At 44.4% G+C, this 15975-nt stretch overlaps 1 long non-coding RNA gene across 1 annotated transcript in view; it reads right to left on the bottom strand.

Annotated features, from left to right (window-relative positions):
* LOC141111341 (uncharacterized) overlaps positions 1-15975 on the bottom strand; it is a 367423-nt gene that overhangs the window by 69169 nt on the left and 282279 nt on the right. The gene's annotated exons all lie outside the window — the stretch shown is intronic.

The following is a 15975-nucleotide window of genomic DNA, read 5'->3' on the forward strand; positions in this document are numbered from 1 at the left end:
ATCCATGTGAGGAGAGAAGCAGAAAAACGGTAACCGGCTTCTATTACAGGGACATCGGTCACCGCATCAGTGCCCGCCAGTGCTGCTAATCAGTGCCTATCAGTGCCCACAAGTACCACCTATCAGTGTCTATCAGTACCCACCAGTGCCGTCTATCAGTGTCTATCAGTACCCACCAGTGCCATCTATCAGTGTCTATCAGTACCCACCAGTGCCACCTATCAGTGTCTATCAGTACCCACCAGTGCCGTCTATCAGTGTCTATCAGTACCCACAAGTACCACCTATCAGTGTCTATCAGTACCCACCAGTGCCACCTATCAGTGTCTATCAGTACCCACCAGTGCCACCTATCAGTGTCTATCAGTACCCACCAGTGCCGTCTATCAGTGTCTATCAGTACCCACCAGTGCCACCTATCAGTGTCTATCAGTACCCACCAGTACCGTCTATCAGTGTCTATCAGTACCCACCAGTGCCGCCTATCAGTGTCTATCAGTACCCACCAGTACCGTCTATCAGTGTCTATCAGTACCCACCAGTGCCGTCTATCAGTGTCTATCAGTACCCACCAGTGCCACATATCAGTGTCCAGCAGTACCCACCAGTGCCGTCTATCAGTGTCTATCAGTACCCACCAGTGCCACCTATCAGTGTCCAGCAGTACCCACCAGTGTCGTCTATCAGTGCGCACAAGTACCACCTATCAGTGTCTATCAGTGATACCTATCAGTGCCACCTATCCATGCCTATCAGTGCCCACCAGTGCCACCTATCAGTGCCCACCAGTGCCACCTATCAGTGTCTATCAGTACACACCAGTGCCGTCTATCATTGCCCACAAGTGCCACCTATCAGTGTCTATCAGTGCCACCTATCAGTATCCACAACCATAGCTCCCAACTGTCCCTGATTTGGAGCAATGTCCCTCTGTCCCTCCTTCCCCCTCATTTGTCCCTCATTTTGGTCTGATCTATATAGTTGTATATAAAATGCACTTTTTATCTTTCAAAAAAGTGTTTTCCAGTGCTAAACCTTTCATCTTATTTCTAAATGGCTGCATTTGCAAATTGCAAAAGCCAATATAATAGTAGTGGTAAAAAAATAAATAAAAAAAAGCACTTGTGGGTTTAACCACTTGCTTACTGGGTACTTAAACCCCCTCCTGTCCAGACTAATTTTCAGCTTTCAGCGCTGATGCACTTTGAATGACAATTGCACGGTCATACAACACTGTACCCAAATGAAATTTTTATCATTTTTTCCCCACAAATAGAGCTTTCTTTTGTTGGTATTTGATCACCTCTGCGGTTTTTATTTTTTGTTAAAAAAATTGAAAAAGACAGAATTAAAAAAAAAAATTATATATTTTTTATATTTTGTTATAAAATTTTGCAAACAGGTAATTTTTCTCCTTCGTTGATGTACGCTGATGAGGTGGCACTGATAGGCACCGATAGGTGGCAGTCATGGGCACTGATGGGTGGCAGTCATGGGCACTGATTGCTTAAATTGATGGCAGCACTGCTAGGTGGCACTGATTGGCACCACTGGTGGGCATTGATAGGTGGCACTTGTGGGCATTGATAGGTGGCACTTGTGGGCATTGACAGGTGGCACTTGTGAGCATTGATAGGTGGCACTGCTGGGCACTGTGGGCACTGGCACGTGGCAATGGCAGGTGGCACTTGCAGGCACAGATGAGGCATATGTGCCTCCTTCCTCTTCGGGACCGATGTCCCTTTGACATAAGCCGGTGATCGGCTTTTTTTTCCTCCTCACGCTGTCAGCGTGAGGAGAAAAAAAAGACAATCACCGAGCTTTTGTTTACATCATGTGATCAGCTGTCATTGGCTGACAGCTGATCACATGGTAAGGGGCCGGGACCGGCCCCTTACTCGGATCTGTGATCATCCGAGTCTCCGTGACCCGGTGATCACAGCGCACGCACTGTACGCCCTGCAGGGTGCACGCGGTGCGCATGCACAGGGGAGGACGTCCTATGACAGCCTCCCGGAAATTGAGGTCTGCGCTGTGGCCGTCATTCGGCTATGGCCCGGACCTCAAGTGGTTAACTAATCATTTTTTTGTTTAATTCTCCTTTAAGGGGGAGGGGTAGAGGGTGTGTCCTATGCCTACATATTTTTACTAATATGTGTGCCTTGTTTCCGTCTCAAAAAGTTGGAAGGTATGCCCACAAGTACCACCTATCAGTGCCCACCAGTGCCACCTATCAGTGCTACCTATTAGTGCCTATCAGTACCCATCAGTGCCGCCTCTCAGTGCCCATCAGTTCCGCCTCTCAGTGCCCATCAGTGCCCGCTATCAGAGCCAATTAAAGTGATACTAAAGATTCTTTTTTTTTTTTTTAAATAACAAACATGTTATACTTACCTCCTCTGTGCAAGAGTTTTGCACAGAGTGGCCCAGATCCTCCTCTTCTGTGGTCCCTCAGCAGCGCTCCTGGCTCCTCCTCTGCTCAAGAGCCCCTGCTGCTGAGTCCATTGACACAGACAGCAGGACTCGGCCCCACCCCCCTGACTCCCGTGTCACTGGATTTGATTGACAGCAGCGGGGGCCAATGGCTCCTGCTGCTATCAATCTATCCAATGAGGACCCGAGACAGCGTCTGGAGCTGCTGTGCTCGTCCCTGTCGCTGGAAAGATTGGGTTCAGGTAAGTAAAAGGGAGGCTCTGGGGGGTGCTGCAGCACAGAAGGATTTTCACCTTTATAAAGCGGGGGTCCACCTATCGTTTTTTTTTTTTTGAGTTCATTCACAAACTTTTCTTCTCAGCATTACATACTCACATATTGTGTGTAATATGTCTGCCTGTGTCAGATTTCGTCGGAAAGAATAACTTATATTATTCACTGCAGGCGGTTTCCATCTTCATTGTGGGCATTTGAAGCCCACAAGCATTTATTTCCTGGATGTGGTGAATGCTGTGCTCCCAGCATTCACCGCTCGTTCCTGCACATGCTCAGTGGCATCCTGGGAAGCCTGAGACTAGCTCCCAGGAGTCTGGGAGAGGCTAGAAACAAGCCTACTCCCACGGGAGGAGAACCAGGAAGTGCTAAGAAGAATAGAAAAATAAAAGGTAATTACGGCGATTTAAATTTTTTTAAACGGCATGTCAGCATCTAGGCAAGGAAGAGAATACAAACAGATATTGTTCAAAATTTGGGTGGAACCCCGCTAGAATAGAATGTATTAAGGTGAAAAACACTGAGACTTTACAACTCCTTTAATGCCACCTATCAGTGCCCATCAGTGTAAGCTCTCAGTGCCCATCAGTGCCGCCTCATCAGTGCCCATCAGTGCAGCTTCATCAGTGCCGCCTCATCAGTGAAGGAGAAAAATTATATATATATATATATATATATATATATATATATATATATATATATATATATATATATATATATATATATATATATATATATAAATTTTATAACAAACTATTAATTTTTTATTTTTTCAAAATTTTCTTTGAAACCTTTTTTTGTTTCTAAATAAAAAACCCAGTGATTATATACCACCAAAAGAAAGCTCTATTTGTGTGAAAAAATGTTAAAAGTAGTTTGGGTACAGTGTTGTATGACCGCGCAATTGTCATGCAAAGTGTGACAGCGTGAAAGGTGAAAATTGGTCTGAGCAGGAAGGGGGTGAAAGTGCCCGGTAAGCGAGTGGTTAAAATAACAAACATGTTATACATACCTGCTCTGTGTAGTTGGTTTTGCACAGAGGAGCCCCGATCACCCTCTTCTCAGGTCCCTGGCTAGAGCTCCTGGCCTCTCCCTCCTGTCGAGTGCTCCCACAGCAAGCCAAGGGATTCTTGGACATCGCTGAAGAGAGATGGGGCTCAGGCAGTAGCGTTGGGGGGGGGGCTGACGGTGGCTGGAGCCCCGAGTGGGTCCCCAAAAAGCCCCGGGTCTCGGGCATGCACAGTTGTATTATTAGCCCTGAGCGCCACTGCTGAGCAACATGGAGGATGGTGAATGGGCCCAACACATTGTGACCTAGGGGTCTTCCCCTGTTGAAGACCCCTAGGTCGAAACGCGTCGGACCCATTCACCAGCCTCCATGTTGCCCATTTCTTTTCATTGATCGTGATCACGTTTTTATTGTTAAAGGTTTTTTAGAAATAAAAACACTCGTTTTTACCTGCACCATGCGGAGGCATATTTTTTCTCTCTCCATACCTTCCGAATGAGGTTAAAGCGGAGTTCCACCCAAATTTTGAACAATATCTGTATGTATTCTCTTCCTTGCTTAGATGCTGACATGCCGTTTAAAAAAATTAAAATCGCTGTAATTACCTTTTATTTTTCTATTCTTCTTTGCACTTCCTGGTTCTCCTCCCGTGGGAGTAGGCTTGTTTCTAGCCTCTCCCAGACTCCTGGGAGCTAGTCTCAGGCTTCCCAGGATGCCACTGAGCATGTGCGGGAACGAGCGGTGAATGCTGGGAGCACAGCATTCACCACATCCAGGAAATAAATGCTTGTGGGCTTCAAATGCCCACAATGAAGATGGAAACCGCCTGCAGTGAATAATATAAGTTATTCTTTCCGATGAAATCTGACACAGGTGGACATATTACACACAATATGTGAGTATGTAATGCTGAGAAGAAAAGTTTGTGAATGAACTCAAAAAAAAAAAAACGATAGATAGGTGGACCCCCGCTTTAAGTGCCTACAACAGCTCCACAAGTGACGTTCTTGTCCTCCTGATCCATACCTCGGCCATCTACTGTGAGGACCTACCTGGTGGCTCCTGGAGATTCATGCAGACTACAACCTAGAGGATTTGAGAGACAAGACTTCCCTTTCCACGCCTTTGGTGGCAGACCGCTCATGCGATTCCCTGTCGCTGACATGGGAATCCACGGGATCTGGTAAGAGTTTTTCACACATCATTCTTTCCATGATTGTTCCATCTCGGTGAAATGTTGGGTTTTGGTGAAGCTTGACTTCTGACAACTATTGGAATTCTACCACCTTTCGGAGCATACTCACCTTCCTGTGCAGTGGGACATTATATCTCTCACACTCACATTTATCTATTGACTTTATGTTTATTATATGCCATTTGGCTTTTGTTTTTCAAGCACCCTATATTTTTTCAAGCACCAAAAGTAGAACTATAGGCGAAACTTTTTTTTCTGTTGTATAGAGTAAGGGAGGGTTATAACCCCTGGCAGTTTTTTTTTTCACCTGTGTCCCATTGGAGAGATTTACCTTCACTTCCTGTACCTTAGCAGTGGCAGCTGGTGCCTACTATTTTGGGGGGGGGGGCGCGGCACAACCAACACAACTAGCCCAGTTGCGGCAATCACCCCGCAGCACCCCTCCCCCCCCCTGCATGCGGGAGACATGGACACGGGCAGCGGCGATCCCCCTTCAGCATTCACCCCCCAAACACTGACACATCCAGCAGGCAGCAACGATCACCCCGCAGCACCCCCCCGACGGGAGACACAGCCAGCAGCGATCACCTTACCTGCTAGTGGAGGCATGGAGGAGACACGGTGGCAGGGAGGAGGAGCCGGGCCGCTCCAGTGAGGACACAGGCATTCTCCTTTCCGGCCGATTGGAACCCAGAAGTGTATCCTGAGACACGATTGGACAGGGAGTCATAAGAGTCCCTGGCCAATAGGTGCTTCCTGATTGGCTGGGAGGAGAATGTGGGAGAATAGCAAATATTAATTCGCTAGTGTCACACAACTGGGTGGGATCAGGGCGCACTCTCTGCGCTCCGAGCCCACCCTATTTTGAAGCCTATTAGAGCCTCTGGTTCTAATCAGGTGCTTCAAAATACACCCCTCCCGCCTATCCCTTCAATTGTAATTCATGTGTCCGGCGTCCTGAAAGGGGCAGGGCACATGGATAGGGAGGGCGCTAGGAGGGGCGGCACCCGTGCACCCACAATGCATGGGCCGCCACTGTTCCTTCGGACGTGAGAGGTTTTTTGCTTTTAGTTATACTTTAAATGAAAGTTAAATAAAGTTATAAAAAAAGGGAAAAAAAGCAAACACCTTGAAGCATTTGAACAATGCAGTGCTGGTGCACAACACACAATCCCGCACATGTTATGCACGCTATAATGCACGCCCACTGGTGGGAAAGAGCCCTAACAACAAACAATGTGTTATTTCTGCTCATATACTGTATGTCATTTTTTCTTTTTAATAATAGTCCTAGATTAAAGAATAACTCCACTTTCTGATTGGCTGGGAGAAGAAGCCGGAAACCGACAGAGAATATTGATTCGCTAGTTATCACAAGTGGGAGGATTCGGGGTGCAGTGCTCTGCGCTCCGAGCCCAACCTTTTTCAAGCCAATTAGAGCCTCAGGCTCTAATCATATGCTTGGAAAAATAAAAGAAGACTTAAAGTGGTGTTCCGGCCGAAATGATACTTTTTAAATAAAAATATCCATATAATACACAAGCTTAATGTATTCTAGTAAGGTTAGTCTGTAAACTAAGGTCTGTTTTGTTAGTTTATAGCAGTAGTTTGTTATTTTATAAACTTACAGCAGGCCATGGCCATCTTAAGTGTGGGCATCTGAAGCCAGACTGTATTTCTTCCTGGATCTCATCCTTGCAGATCTCGCACATGCTCAGTGCAGTACAAGCAGTGTAATAGGTTTCAGGTCAGGTTTCCATAGCAACGGCAGTGTCAGAGGAAGTTTCTGCCCCTTCCCAGAAGGCATTGCAAACAGGAAATGATGCGATGGGACGCGGCCAGGGAGGAGGAAGTGAAAAATGAATACAGCAGATATACAGTAGGTGCTGAGAAAAAAAATGTAAAAATATCCAATTCATTTACAGTGCACAGTTTAGTGAGGGATGCTGAAGAGTTGTAAAAGTGGGTGGAACTCCACTTTAACACGGCGCCCCGTGCATGCAAACTATGAGGGCGGCACCCCTGCGCCCCTTATGGACCGGCTGCTGCTGATGTAAAGTGTAATTATAAAGTGTAAAGTGTAAGTGTAATTATAAAAGAATATAAAAAAGCACTCACAAAGATAAAATAGAGATGAGACATGCAACCAGGGTGCCTTGCCTTGGCCACCGGCAAGGGAGCGGAGGTGGATTGGAAGCAGGAAACCTCTGTCACTGAAAAGTAGACATGTGCAATTAGTTTCGTTACGAATTCTTTTTATAACGAATTTCAACAAATTCGTTAATTCAGAAATATCCAAATTAACGAAAACACATTTAAACAATTTTCTGAATATTCATAAATTCGAAATATCATAAATTTGAAATTCGAAAATCCGTAATTTGTAAATTTGAAATTCAAAAATCTGGAAATTCAAAAATACGTAATCTGAAATAATAACTAACTAATAATAACTTAACTATTACTAACTATTAAATTATAGGTATTGGAATTTCCTTTCAAATTTGGCTGTGAACGTAACAAATACGAATTTATCCGAAGTTACGTATTATCCGAAATAATGAATGTCGCATCTAAACGAATGGAACGTAACAAATTAATAATAATAAATAACAATAATAAAAACTTTTTATTATTATTATTAAAGTGGTGTTCCGGCCGAAATTATACTTTTTAAATAAAGATACCCCTATAATACACAAGGTTAATGTATTCTAGTAAAGTTAGTCTGTAAGCTAAGGTCTGTTTTGTTCGTTTATAGCAGTAGTTTGTTATTTTATAAACTTACAGCAGGGCGTGGCCATCTTAAGTGTGGGCATCTGAAGCCAGACTGTATTTCCTCCTGGATCTCATCCTTGCAGATCTCGCACATGCTCAATGCAGCACAAGCAGTGTAATAGGTTTCAAGTCAGGTTTCCATAGCAACAGCAGTGTCAGAGGAAGTGCCGCCCTTTCCCAGAAGGCATTGCAAACAGGAAATGATGCGATGGGCCACGGCCAGGGAGGAGGAAGTGAAAAATGAATACAGCAGATATACAGTATGTGCTGGGAAAAAAAAATTAAAAATATCCAATTCGTTTACAGTGCACAGTTTAGTGAGGGATGCTGAAGAGTTGTAAAAGTGGGTGGAACTCCACTTTAATATTTATTATTAATTTGTTCCTTTCCATTTGTTTAGATGCAGCATTTGTTATTTCGAAAAATTCGTAACTTCGGATAAATTCATATTCGTTCACTAACAGCCAAATTTGAAGGAAAATTCCAATACGTATAATTTAATAGTTAGTTATTATTTTGAATTTTCGGATTTTCGTTCTTTCGAATTTTCGGATTTTCTTTCTTATTTTTGGATGTTTGAATGTTCGAATTTCTGAATTTTCTAATTTCCAATTTTACGCATTTACGAACTAGCAAATTTCAAATTTACGAGTTTTCGAATTTTCGAATTTAGAAACTACGAATTTTCGAATTTCAATCGTAACGAATGACCCAAAAAACAAAAAGAAAAAAACCAAAAGTGAATGAAAACGAAAACAAACAATGTCTACTGGAAAGCCATGGATGGAATGCAGGGTCCAGGGTATGAAGCTTCCTTATATAGTAGGAAAATGCTGGAGCTGGAATGCGTTTCAAAGCAACTTTGCTTTTTCTTCAGAGGCTGTTAGTACAGGATCTCTTCCCAAGCTCTTCAGTTTTTTTTTTTTTCGTTCATCCCGCTGGGTTGAATGAAAAATAACTTCTGACATACAGAAAGTTTGAATAAAGTAAAAAAAAAAAAACTCATTCCTTTTCATGCAAATAATGGCCACTCGTCACGAAAAAATGAAATATAATCATCTTGTGCAAATGAAACAAAACAAATAAAATTCTGCTCAAATCTACTACTACTATTGGGGCAGATGTAGACCTGCACGATTGTGTAGCGTTCTGCTGCATGTTGAGCGAACTTTACTGCAGGCACCAAAGCGAAGCGCGTAAACATTCCCATCCACTGCCTATTGCACATCCCGCCCGGCCTATAGCAGAATGATGGCCCCGGGTGGGGGTTAACCCTTTGTGCACGTTATTCAATTTTGCATAATGCACTTAGAGGCGCCTTTCTTTTCCTTTTTTATATCTTCAGAGTTACTTCTCCTCTAACCAAAGTGCTGCCAGAAGTGCCACCTCATCACTATCATCCCTCTGACCAGCTACCCACCTCCACCAGAGCGCCCTTATCTCCTCTCAGAAAGTTCCGGTAATCAGCTTTCCTTCATTAGCGCTGACGGGGGGGGGGTCTGCTCTGATAATCAGTGCATTGATTATCAGGCGCAGCCCCCATCAGAGGTATTCACAACAGATGCCAATCAGTGCCCATCAGATGCCAATCAGTGCAAATAAAAAATGCCAATCAGTGCCCATCACAGATGCAAATCAGTGTCCATTATAAATGTCAATCAGTGCCCATCAGTAATGCCTGTCAGTGCCCATCACAGATGTCAATCAGTGCCCATCAGTAATGCCTGTTAGTGTAAGTGGGAATATCTTTCGCGCTATTGGTGAGTAATAGGGAAAAATGTGTGGGAAAACTGACGCATAAATAATTAAATAAATGCAAAAATATGTGTATGCGTGATGATATCTAAAACTGATAGCAGCAAAATCTAAAAGTGTTTACACTACACTTCCATGGGAATTTTGAAAAAAGTGATCTCGCGCATTAAATCTATTCACACATAGTGTAAAAAATACCCATAAATATAAACAATAGAATAAACATAAAAAAAGATAAAGGTACGTGAGTAAATAATCACATGGAGTACATGAAAAGTGAATATTCAAAGTGCAACGTGCTATAAATTGGTGTAAAATGAGAGTAGGGTTCATAAAGTGTTCTGAGCATGCAGGATAGTATAGTGGCTCAGTGTAGAAATGAATAAGCAAATGGGTTAAAGTTCATAAAAATCCTCATGGAGACTTTCCAGATGACATTAGGCTCTCAGAACTCTCACCTCAATAATAATAGGAATGCACTTTGAATATTCACTTTTCATGATTTAATGCGCAAGATCACTTTTTTTCAAAATGCCTGTTAGTGCCTCCTCATCGGTGCTGCCTATCAGTGACATCGATTAGTGCCCATCAGTGCCGCCCATCAGTGCCACCTATCAGTGTCCGACAGAAAAACAGTAAAATTCTCCTGCGCTTGGGTGTTTATTTGGCAATGCCTGTCGTCTTGCAGCCCTCCTCAGAACAATGGGTATTCTTAAAACTGGGAAAAAAAAAGGGCGAGAGGGAGGGCGCACCGACCTTTCCCTTTTTTTTTTCCAGTTTTAAGAATACCTATCAGTGCCCATCAGTGCTGCATATCAGTGCTGCATATCAGTGCCTCCACATCAGTGCTACCTTATCAGTGCCACCTCATCAGTGCCCATCAGTTCCACCTATTAGTGCCCATCAGTGCCACCTATCAGTGCCCATCAGTTCCGCCTATTAGTGACCATCAGTGCCGCCTATCAGTGCCCATCAGTGCTGCATATTAGTGCCTCCATATCAGTGCCACCTCATCAGTGCCCATCAGTTCCGCCTATTAGTGCCAATCAGTGCCACCTATCAGCGCCCATCAGTTCCGCCTATTAGTGACCATCAGTGCTGCCTATCAGTGCCCATCAGTACTCATCAGTGCTGCATATTAGTGCCTCCATATCAGTGCCACCTCATCAGTGCCCATCAGTTAAGGAAACAATGTACTTATTTACAAAATTATATAACAGAAACGAAGGAAAATTATTTTTCTTTTCAAAAATTTCGTTTTTGTTTCATTTGTTTAGCAAAAAAAAAAAAAAAACAGTGGTTATCAAATACCACCAAAAGAAAGCTCTATTTGTGGGGAAAAAATTCTAAAAATGTCGTATGGGTGCAGTATTGCATGACCGCGCAATTGTCATTTAAAGTGTGACAGCGCTGAAAATTGGTCTGGGCAGGAAGGGGGTGAAGAGGTTGAGCAGGGGGGCAAAAATCGCAGCTTAACCACACATTTTTGCCACACCCCCATCGCAAATCTTAACAAAGCCTTAAGAAATGAGAATTAGCCCTTGCTATTATGAAGTGGCCAAAATGGCGCCTGTGCAGAGAAAAAATGGAAATGGTAAACATGGCCCAACTACGAGTCAGGAGACGCTTAGCAGTTGGCACTATAAGCAGTGGCAGGGTGCGTGTTCTATAATTTTTTTTTTATTAGAAACCATTGATTGGGACCAGTGGCGGCCCATCTATTAAGGGCGCATGGACGCCGCTCCCTCTATCACGCCGCCCCCCATCCATGGCATGAATCTATCCATGGCCGCCGCGGCCACTCCCTATTCAGGCGTTGGGACCCTTTTAGGACGCCGGGCGCCTGAATTACAGCAGCAGGGGTGTTTTTTTTGAAGCACCTGATTGGAGCCATAGGCTCTAATAGGCTTCAAAATAGGGTGGACTCGGAGCGCAGAGCATTACGCTCGGAGCCCACCCAGGTGTGTTAGAAAAGCAAATGAATATTCACTTTTCTAACACCGAACCGCCAATCCGGAAGCGCGGGTCTGTTAACCGTCACCTGATTGGCTGAAAGGACAGGCGATCCAATTGGACGCCTAGCAGGAAGAAAGAAGAGACGCACGGCTGAAGCATGGAGGACACAGGAGCCCCCGCCCGTCCACAGCTCACCACTGCCAGACCCGCTGCCTGTCCCACAGCTGTCTGCCACCACCCGCTGCCTGACCCGCCACCAAGATGGGGGAGTGCTGGTTATATGCAGCCGGGGAAGAGGGGGTCACAGTGACTGCAATGGATGCAATGGTTGCAATGGATGGGCACAGTGACTGCAATAGATGGGCACAGTGACTGCAATGGATGGGCACAGTTGCTGCTATTGATGGGCACAGTGGGTGCAATGGGTGGGCACAGTGGCTGCAATGGATGGCCAAAATGGCTGCAATGGATGGGCATAGTGGCTACAATGGATGGGCACAGTGGCTGCTATTGATGGGCACAGTGGCTGCAATGGATGGGCACAGTGGCTGCTATTGATGGGCACAGTGGCTGCAATGGATGGGCACAGTGGCTGCAATGGATGGGCACAGTGACTGCTATTGACGGGCAAAGTGGCTGCTATTGATGGGCACAGTGTGTGCAATGGATGGGCAAAGTGGCTGCTATTGATGGGCACAGTGGCTGCTATTGATGGGCACACTCGTTGCAATTAATGGACACAGTGAGGCTGCTATTGATGGGCACAGTGGCTGCAATGGATGGGCACAGTAGCTGCTATTGATGGGCACACTCGTTGCAATTGATGGACACAGTGAGGCTGCAATTGATGGGCACAGAGGTTGTAATTGATGGGCACAGTGGCTGCTATTGATGGGCACAGTGGTTGCAATTGATGGGCACAGTAGTTGCAATTGATGGGTGCGGTGGTTGCAATTGATGAACACAGTGAGGTTGCAATTGATGGGCACAGTGGTTGCAATTGATGGGCGCAGTGGTTGCAATTGATGGGCGCAGTGGTTGCAATTGATGAACACGGTGAGGTTACAATTGATAGGCACAGTTGCTGCAATTGATGGGCACAGTGAGGTTACAATTGATGGGCACAGTTGCTGCAATTGATGGGCACAGTGGCTGCAATTGATGGGCACAGTTGCTGCAATTGATGGCACAGTGAGGCTGCAATTGATGTTTTTTTTTTCAGAATTTTTCAGTTTGTTTGCACCCCCCAAAAGATTTTTGAGCACCAGCCGCCACTGATTGGGATACGAGGGAGGGCTGTATAGTGAATGTACTGTAAATGTTATTTTTTATTTGACCCTCATGAACCCGCCTGACCCCTAAGTGGTCCATGGACTCCGGGTTAAGAACCCCCTGCTCCGGATGTTACAACAAAAGTTGAGGTTTTGTTACTTTCTCTCTTATCCTAGCAATATCTAATTGCTCCACCAATGTGTGTTTTTTATTTGCAGCAAATGTATCAGTATGTAACATTTCAGTAACATTTATACAGCGGTTTCTTCTACTTCAAGGTTCGTACAAAATGTCCTCCACCCAGACGCTTTGCTCTACCTGTCAGCGAGAATGCCCTATTTGCAAAGCGCTATTTTTCTTCCCTTTCTCGGAAGGTACAGTCTATAATAAAGCTTTGCCTTTGTACCTTCTTATTTGATGCTCTTCAGACGGAGATCGGAGCCGGTCGCCCTGGCGGCTGCCAATCAGATCTTCCCAGGGTCACTTTGATTTCACGTCTGCTCGCTGGAAGGTGGCACCTGGGAATATCAATTTAAATTATCCAGGGCTCGAGCGACGCTGATAGTCGGTGCAGGCGGCAGATTTCGGACTAATTACGTCTGACACCCAGGCTTCTGAGTCTCCTTCTGTGATAGATTATTTAGAAGTGAAGGTGCTTTAAAGGTTTCCTTTCTGGCGGATGGCACGAATCAAATCCAAATACAGAAGATGCCGCCAAAAGCCCCCCAGAACAAAGAATTTCAAAGGCATGAAAAATACATTGTTCCACCCCATGTACGAGTGCCGGTGAAAAACTGTTCTTAAAGGGATGCCACAAACTTTCAGAAGTGTGTCAATGTCGTTAGCTTAAAATAAACCCGGCAGAACCTAAAGTTACCCAAGTTTATGCAAATCTTGACTTTTGTCAATGTTGTCCCGTCCTTATTGCTGGATTATCAAATAGGTTGAGTAGGCATCGGCCTATGGGCTCCACAGCATTTAAGAGCCACACAACTGATAAAAATCATATTGATTTGAACTTGAAAGGAAATTACAATGACGTTTTCTTAAATTGGTTACAAAAGATAGAAAAAAAATGAATCAACTCAAAGAAACAAAAACTTTACATTAAAGACTCTATAAAAGCCTCCTAAGAACTCATCATCTTACAGCAGTCAGTTTTCAAAATAATTTGGTGCAACCTACATACATGTAATGTACAGTAGTGATGTCAATTCTATCTAGTGGTCGATGTGCACACTACTTAGTTCAATGTTATCCCACTAGAGGGCGCTCAGGAGAAACCTCCAGAAACCTACCAGGAGGGGTCTCAAGGCTTCGACTGCCTAGGGTCCTCCACAGAGTTTATTCCAGCACTGCCCACCCCTTCCATCTAGGTGTTGGATGGAGTCTTTGACCAAAGGGAGCTGTGGGAAGAAAGAACAGACCAGTGGTTCCCCCTAGTGGTCATCTGTATATTGTGGAATGGGAATAGCATCATCCACGACCGGCCCATAGATAAAAATACGTTATTACTACAGTGGAACTTGGATTACGAGCATAATCCGTTCCAGGAGAATGCTCGTAATCCAAAGTACTCGCAGATCAAAGCAAGTTTTCCCATTGAAGTCAATGGAAACTAAAGTAATTTGTTCTGCATTGACTTAGGCTGACCTCGGCAAACCTCGGAAAGACTTCCTACCTGAGATTTGCCAAGGACAGCACAGCCTTTCCGTGCATTTCCGAACGGCGCCGATCACAGACATTCAGCTCTGCTCGGCTCCGGCGCCCCCCCACCTCAAGCCAAAAGTGGTACTGTACACCGCTTTGGCCTGAATCCTGCTCGTTATGCGAGACAACACTTGTAAACCGAGTTACGATTTTTTAAAATACAGTGCTCGTATTGCGAAGCGCTCGTTAACTGCGTTACTCCCAATCCGAGGTTCCACTGTATATGAATACAGTGCCTTGTATTCATACCCCTTGAAATTTTCTACATTTTGTCATGTTGCAACCAAAAACATAAATGTATTTTATTGGGATTTTATGTGATAGACCAACACAAAGTGGCACATAATTGTGAAGTGGAAGGAAAATGATAAATGGTTTTCAACATTTTTTACAAATAAATATCTGAAAAGTGTGGGGTACATTTGTATTCAGCCCCCCTGAGTCAATATTTTGTAGAAACGCCTTTCACTGCAATTACGACTGCAAGTCTTTTTGGGGATGTCTCTACCAGCTTTGCACATCTAGAGAGGGACATTTTTGTCCATTCTTCTTTGCAAAATATCTCAAGCTCTGTCAGATTGGATGGAGAGCGTCTGTGAACAGCAATTGTCAAGTCTTGTCACAGATTCTCAATTGGATTTAGGTCTGGACTTTGACTGGGTCATTCTAACACATGAATATGCTTTGATCGAAACCATTCCATTGTAGCTCTGGCTGTATGTTTAGAGTCGTTGTCCTGCTGGAAGGTGAACCTCCGCCCCAGTCTCAAGTCTTTTTACAGACTCTAACGGGTTTTCTTCTAAGATTGCCCTGTATTTGGCTCCATCCATCTTCCCATCAACTCTGACCAGCTTCTCTGATCCTGCTGAAGAAAAGCATCCCCACAACATGATGCTGCCACCGCCATGTTTCACTGTGTGGATGGTGTGCTCAGGGTGATGTGCAGTGTTAGTTTTCCGCCACACATAGCGTTTTGCTTTTAAGACAAAAAGTTCAATTTTGGTCTCATCTGACCAGAGCACCTTCTTCCACATGTTTGCTGTGTCCCCCACATGGCTTATCGCAAACTACAAACAGGACTTCTTATGGCTTTCTTCCAACAATGGATTTCTTCTTCCCAGTCTTCATAAAGGTCAGATTTGTGGAGAACACGACTAATAGTTGTCCTGTGGACAGATTCTCCCACCTGAGCTGTGGATCTCTGCAGCTCCTCCAGAGTTACCATGGACCTCTTGGCTCTTCTCAGATGAATGTTCTCCTTGCCCGGCCTGTCAGTTTAGGTGGACGGCCATGTCTTGGTAGGTTTGCAGTTGTGCCATACTCTTTCCATTTTCCAATGATGGATTGAACAGAGCTCCGTGAGATGTTCAAAGCTTGGGATATTTTTTTATAATATAACCCTGCTTTAAACTTCTCGTAACATCATCTTTCACATTATACAAAAAAATTGGGGTAACTATTGTGTTTTTTTTGGGGTTTTTTTTGTTCTTTATTCATTAAAGTGTATTTTTTCCCAAAAATTGCATTTGAAAGACCGCTGCACAAATACTGTGTGACATAAAATATTGCAAGGACTGCCATTTTGTTCTCTAGG

This window comes from Aquarana catesbeiana, linkage group LG10 (genome assembly GCF_042186555.1).
Source record: "Aquarana catesbeiana isolate 2022-GZ linkage group LG10, ASM4218655v1, whole genome shotgun sequence".
Classification (NCBI taxonomy): Eukaryota; Metazoa; Chordata; class Amphibia; order Anura; family Ranidae; genus Aquarana; species Aquarana catesbeiana.